The sequence below is a fragment of the Salvelinus alpinus genome, chromosome 5 (assembly GCF_045679555.1).
Source record: "Salvelinus alpinus chromosome 5, SLU_Salpinus.1, whole genome shotgun sequence".
NCBI classification, from domain to species: domain Eukaryota; kingdom Metazoa; phylum Chordata; class Actinopteri; order Salmoniformes; family Salmonidae; genus Salvelinus; species Salvelinus alpinus.
This window is the reverse complement of record NC_092090.1, coordinates 66531621-66538375: the sequence shown is the minus strand read 5'-3', so window position 1 is coordinate 66538375 and position 6755 is coordinate 66531621. Positions and strand designations below refer to the sequence as shown.

The 6755-nt window shown below is 41.3% G+C and overlaps 1 long non-coding RNA gene across 2 annotated transcripts; it reads left to right on the top strand.

Moving 5' to 3' along the window:
- The first annotated feature begins 1418 nt into the window (after positions 1 to 1418).
- LOC139576558 (uncharacterized) lies at positions 1419 to 3993 on the top strand. Of its 2 annotated transcripts, XR_011675145.1 has the most exons (4): positions 1476 to 1653; positions 2408 to 2540; positions 2887 to 3000; positions 3914 to 3993. It is a non-coding gene; the product is annotated as an uncharacterized lncRNA (long non-coding RNA). The 2 variants fall into 2 exon arrangements; XR_011675144.1 differs by lacking the exon at positions 3914 to 3993 and having other exon boundaries at positions 1419 to 1653; positions 2887 to 3599.
- Positions 3994 to 6755: the final 2762 nt, after the last annotated feature.

Here is a 6755-nt window from a genome sequence, read left to right as displayed (position 1 = left end):
TGTAGGAAAGGCGCTGGACCTCATGAGGGCAGTGGCAGGATATGATTGGAGATCGAATAGACAAACACTGTTGTGTACTGTATGTACCAGGCATTGATCAGGTCATCTTTGGATTATGGGTGCTTTGTATATGGATTGGCAGCTAAAACGGTACTACAGCGCCTGGATAGGATACAGTCAAGGGCCCTGAGATTGTGTGTGGGTGCCTTCAGGACGACACCTGTTGAGGCATTGCAGGTGGATAGTGGGGAACTCCCACTGAGGAAAAGGCGGGACAAACTGGCATTAGCACACTGGGGGAGGTTGAAAGGGAGTTCAGAAGGACATCCTGCGGTCACGGCAACTGGGGAATGCTGGGAGTGAGGAGTGGGTAAGCAGAGGAGGTACGGGTGGACAATCAGGCAGAAGGTGGTAGAATATGGACTGGGTGAGAGAGAGATAGGGCAATTGGTCCCCAATTGCATTGGGGACCATTCCTCTGCGGCTGTTTCCGAAACCAAGTGTAGATGTGGAGAGGATTGACGGCAGGAGAGAATGGGCTGAGGACGTCAGACTGTGTGTGGAGAGTTATAGATAGTAGTTTTTATTTGTTTTTAAGGATATAGATGGTTCAAAGAATCCAGTCAGTGGTAGGGTGGGTGTACATCCCAGATAGGTTTGGGATGGGTGGAGGAGGTGAAACCACTCAGAGTGGTGATCAGGTCGGATTGGGGAGACTTGTTTGTGTAGATGATGGTGAGGTTAGTGGGATTGGAGAGGACGGGAGTGATGGTAAGGTTTTGCTGGGTTCCCACCCATGTGGGTGTGGAGGGTAATGAGAAGGCCGATGTGGTGGCTAAGAGTGCTGTGCGGAGAGAGGGGATAGATATTCAGGTCCCACTGGGCCGCCGGTCAGTCCTTGATCTGGGAAATGGGTTAGATCTTTGGCAAAGGGAGTGTGATGCTAGTAGTAAGGGGAGGCAATTTTATTGCGTGCACCGATCAGTAAAGGAAGAGGTGGGATGTAGGACAGAGGAAGTTATGTGGAGTAGACTATGGTTTGGGCACACAGGTTTGAATGCCACGCTGTGGATGATAGGGAGACAAGAAACAGGCCTGTGTGATGAGTGTTTAGTGGAGGAGCATGTGTTGATATTTTGTGAACTGTATGACGTAGATAATGAGAGATTGTGTGAAAGGCTTAGAGAAGCTGGATGGGGTTTGGGTGGTGTAGTGGGGGAGGGAAGTGATGTCTAGGGCTCTATTTCACTTTCTTAGAGGAACAGGACTAATGAATAGAATTTAATTTAGTTAGGCCGTGACTGGCCTCCCACAGCAGTACAGTAGGTGGCAGTGTGTATACACCATAAAAGTTGGACGAATCAGCCAACCCAATCCCAAAGAAGAAATAGAAATAGAAATGAATTACCGAAATCCACAGGCAACGTTCATTCATATTAATTCCACCCACTAGGGGGCAGTCAAGATAGGTTTATGTGTTGAGGGCTTCCGTTTTTCTGTTCTGTATTTTTCATCTGCTGGCTCGGGGTTACTGAAATCAAACGGAAGAGATCTATTAAATTGTCGAGGTTTTGACTTTGCTTATTGTTTGAAGACCTTCACAAGAAGGCACTAAAATGGGCAGAAGTAGAAGCCGATGCCCAACAAAACGAGGTTTGCTTCAGCAACGAATAAGCAATAATAATAGCAATTCGCTAACGTTCAGCATTCTAGTTACAAACAGTCCATATTTGTTCTAACTAGCAAATTGGTGATAATAATAACTACACCATTTTGGTCTCGCCATTAACATTGAGATGTTTAACTCTAAACATTGGAGATAAACTATGCTAATTGGGTTAACTTTAGTTTGTGTACATTCTAGCTAGTGCGTATTTCTCTGGTCCATCACCCGACAATAACGAGTTTCCTCTATGCTCTGGAACGTTCAATTGATTTTTTCAGTTTTCCCCACGAATTTGAGTTGTTTCAAAATAATGTTGTTACTCAGCAACGTGTAGATGTTGCTAGTGTTGGATAACTTTTGTCTGTACGCGTAGGGTGTCGTTAATCAAATACGAATTTAACGACCAGATTAGCTCTAGTCCGCGAACATGCGTCGGATATGTGCTACTACTTGCATGCCCCTCCGACGTATGCACATGTACCAGAGCTAGTCTGGCGGTAAACAATGTGCTCAAAATAAGTTATTTACTTTAGTATTTTGGAGACATGACACCCTGCACATAGATAAGTTCTCCCAACACTTTAGCAGCATCATTATTTTGTTGAGTTAGTACGAAAGTATATTAAACCCAAACCAGTTACTTAACAACATTCGTGGATTCGTGGAACAATTCATAACATGGATGCTTCGTACCCTGCCCTACTAAGTATTGTCTTGTTCTTTGTTTCGCATATTCTGCAGAGACGGCGCTCGGGTTCTAGGGACCGCGAACGAAAGCGCAGAGAAAGGGAACGCTCCCGTTCTCGAGACAGGGAAAGGAGAGAAAAGACCAGTGAGTCAACTCAACTGAAAGGAGACAGTGGACTCACACAGGGTCAGTGGTTACTACTGTATGTGGTGTAACCTCACAGGCTACACACCCATTGACAGAAGTATATCTGGCTAAAGACACTGATATCTTGTGCTTACTTCAAAAGTATCACTAGCGTTCTGATTCCCTATGCTTCTCTCCAAAATGTGCACTTGTTCACCTAATCCTCAAGAATTTAAAAGTATTGCGTTGGTGTTAGAATGGGCTGGAGGGTGTTTCCAGTTTCCATAATATTTCTTAAACCAGTCCATTAGGGGAAATGATTAGTGCACACATCAAGAAGATGATATAGAATAGGATCTCTGCCTAGATAACCCGTCCTCTAGCTATCGCTGTCTCTTTTCTTTAGGTCTCTTCCCAGCCTACACTCTTCCTCTGGCTCCCCCTCCAGGTTAGAAGGACAGGCGTGATGATGATCAAAAGGATTCCAAGGATAAGCGGATTAAGGAGCATCAGATCTCGGGTGGTTTATCTGTTATGAACTTGGATGCGTTTCAAATGGTGAAAAGTCTGCCATTTGGGACGCACCCCTTATGTGAGGATATGGATAAATACTATTGTTGTGTGTCACTAGCTAGGTTTCCAATCAATTGGCGACAGATTTCAATGTGAATATTAAAACATATGTACTTGTGCGTGATAACGTAGGGCACATAATAACTTTTGTGGTTAAATTCCCATGTACCGAATCAAATTTAAAAAAGACAGGATAAATGGGTCACCAGTTCGCATCCTGTACAGTAGATTAAAGTGAGCAAAAATAAATCACTGCTCTTTTTTTATTGAGTGCTCCAACTCCCTTTTACCTCGAATTAGTCATGTTTTTTCTTGGTAAACCATTCTCAGGGTTTCCGTTACAAAATAATCAGTAGTGCTAAAATTGTAACTAAAAATAATATTGGCACGTGCACTCTAGCCAACAATTTACAGATACAGTATGGGTATAGCCTACTACACGATGAGATTATTATGGACAAAATATAATTTTTATTTGTCAAACAGCAGGCAAGCACCCATGTCAACAAAATAAAACTCGATATTTATTGGAACGAAGCATCAAGCTCACCACTATGCTTTCACTACCCTTGAAAGTTCACAGTGGGAGGATCACATAACATAGACTATCATCGTGGGACTTCTAGAAAGGATGGTTATTTCAATATTTGCACATAAAAGCATTTCCACTGCCATTTCTTGCAGAATTAATTTTACACACACAAAAAGATCCAACCTTGTCTGGCATGGTTTGTCAATTTGTAATGTTTATGGGCAAATTTGCTGTTTCCATCAGTACATTTTTTTATCCAACGTACTTTACTCGCATAAAAAGGTTGGATGGAAACCTGCTTAGTGTTAAATGTGTGTATTGTTTACAGAGGAAGATATGCAGGGCAAGACCAAAGAGGAGATTGAGATGATGAAGATTATGGGCTTCGGCAACTTTGACACCACAAAAGTAAGGATTCTGTCGACTTGTCTCAAACCTAGAGGTTCCTGGTTAGGCTTGTCAAAGATATCTATAGATATTATATTTGTATTATACCGTAGGCCTCTGGTTCTCAAACCTCTCCTTGGTGACCCCTAGCCGTTCCACGTATTTGAGTTATCAACTAACACCAAACCCTTGATTAGTGAATCAAGTATGCTTGTTCAGGGGTGTATTCATTACGGTAACCTTTTACCGTTTTAAGAAGCAAACGGAGCAAACAAAACGGGGAGGGACCGAACTGAATTTTTCCAATAGAAACACTTGTTTGCACGTTTTCCATTTGGAGTTAACGGTTTTCGCAACAGACGAAACGTTTTGCAACACGATCAGCGTCATCATTACACCCTACCACACAATTATTAAATGTGTGACGGTCCCAGAGGAGAAGTTTAACAACCACTGCTGTAGGCAGGTAAGTGCCCAAATTGTCCAACTCGCCACAGGGTGGCACAGTTTGCACAGGCTCATAAACCAAACTGATTGTACAGTGCTCTTCACTAACAACAATCACAGATCTAAGAACCATATGGTAATAATAGTGATTATAAAGAACGTGTGACACTTCACAGTTTATAAGACTAAGGGAATCTGTTAGGGCTGTGATTCTTATCAAAAGGGTAGGTCTCCATTTGTGTGTAGCAGTTTTTATTGGGAGAACATGTTTTCATTTGAAACAATTTAAGTCTTGATTGCCACCATTGAATGAATAGTGAACAATCTCTTGTTTTTGGATGATACCTTGACCTACTTCAAGTGTGATGTGTTAATGTGGCTGTCTTTGCCAACAGGGAAGGAAGACCGATGGCGCAGTCAATGCACATGCTATCAATCTGTCTCAGAAGAGGAAATACGGGTATGCTGATTCATTGTCTTTAGAAACTACAAGAGGTGTTATGTGGTTTATCATTTCACAAATATCATTCAAAACTGCCCACATGTAGTCGTGTAAATGCTGTAATATAGACTGCATCTAATATTCATAATATTGCATATGAGTGGGACTGCATATTCAGTATCTAGTCCTTCATGTTTGGCTATTCTTTATTTTCCATCACATTCTGGCCTGTAATTAGGTAGCATATCTTGTTGATGTATGTGCCAAATAGCATGGTTTGTTTATAAATCAACAGTTGCAACTGCAAGACACAAGGTCCTGGCTGATATTGAGCAGTCTGAACAGTGCTCATTCTCACTGGAGCCAATCACTTCTGCAGGTGTTTCTATACAGACAGATCGTCTCTCCTATTGGTGGATGATGATGTAATGTACAAGTGCTGCAAGGGTAGCAGTGATGTAACGTTTCCCCCTCTCTTTTCAGGCAGTACATGAACAGAAAAGGTGGATTCAACAGACCTCTGGACTTCATTGCTTGAAGTAGGATAAACAACAGACTCATTGATGTTACACTAGCCTTGTGGTCTCTCTCTGTGACACTGTGTGCGTGTGTGACTCCATGCACGCACTGCATATAAGTTCTGCAAATACTCATGCGACTGAATAAGTAAATGTTTCTGTAATATCAGTTTTGTTTATTTATTTTAAGAATGAGCCTTGTTAACAACATGCCTGGGTTAATATGCTTTTCAGCATGCATTTTAAGGTGTTTTTGATTCAGATTAAGAACTTAAATTCAGATCATGGCCCCTTCTCGTTTTTTGATGTAAGCAAACACATTTTTGAAATGTAGTGCTCTAATCAAACCAAAATGGAATGTTATTGGTCACATACAAATATTTAGCAGACGTTATTGTGGGTGTAAACGAAATGCTTGTGTTCCTAGCTCCAACAGTACAGTAGTATCTAAAAACAATACACACAAATCTAAAAGTAAAAGAATGGAATTAAGAAATATATAAATGTTAGATCGAGATGTGGGTTCTAAGTGGGATAGTTTTCAGTGCTGGAAGGTCTGAGAATAATATTTTTGAAGGTTCCTTTAAGGTTCAAAATGTTTTTTTTTCGTTCACTGCTATAATAATGGTTTCATTCCGTTTGGTTCCTAGTGAATGCCTCCCATGTGATCTACCTTGCATGGCCAAAGTTCTTGTTGGTCTATCTTAATCTTTCTCGCATACAATAACAATTGCGTTCCAATTAAATAGATTTGATTATGGGCATTTTGGTCCGACTGATGGAATATCTCAACTTAATCTTCCCAGAGGATCATCAACTATGGTCCTGTCAAGCATGCACACAATATATTTTGTGTAGTATTGCCGCAACATATGCAATTCAACGCTGGCTTTTCCCCTCATAGCTAGTATGCCAATTGCATAACCTGCTATGAATCAATCTACCAATCTAGTTTTCAAGCATATTTGGAGATTTCCAAGTGTTAAAAGGTGTTCTCAAGTAAAGAAACCTAAATGCAAATTGAATTAAGGTCGGCTCTCCACTGTCATGATTTCTATAATTCAATTATGTTTTTATCAATATATCAATACTTTATCACAAATGTTTATGGTTAAAAATGCTTAATTACTTCTGCGGTCCATATTATCTCATCAGGAAAACAAAGGTAACTGTCACTAAACGAGACAGACCAATAGTGGAACAGCATGTGAATTCGGCCAACCACTGATCTTGAAATACGGCAAACAACACTGAGAAACCAATCACCGATGTACACAGCGAAAGCAGCATGTCCACGGGGCGTGGTCTTTCGCACAAAAAGGGGTGTTGCCACCGCAGCTCGTGCGAGTTGTTGATAAATTGTGACCAGTCTCGGT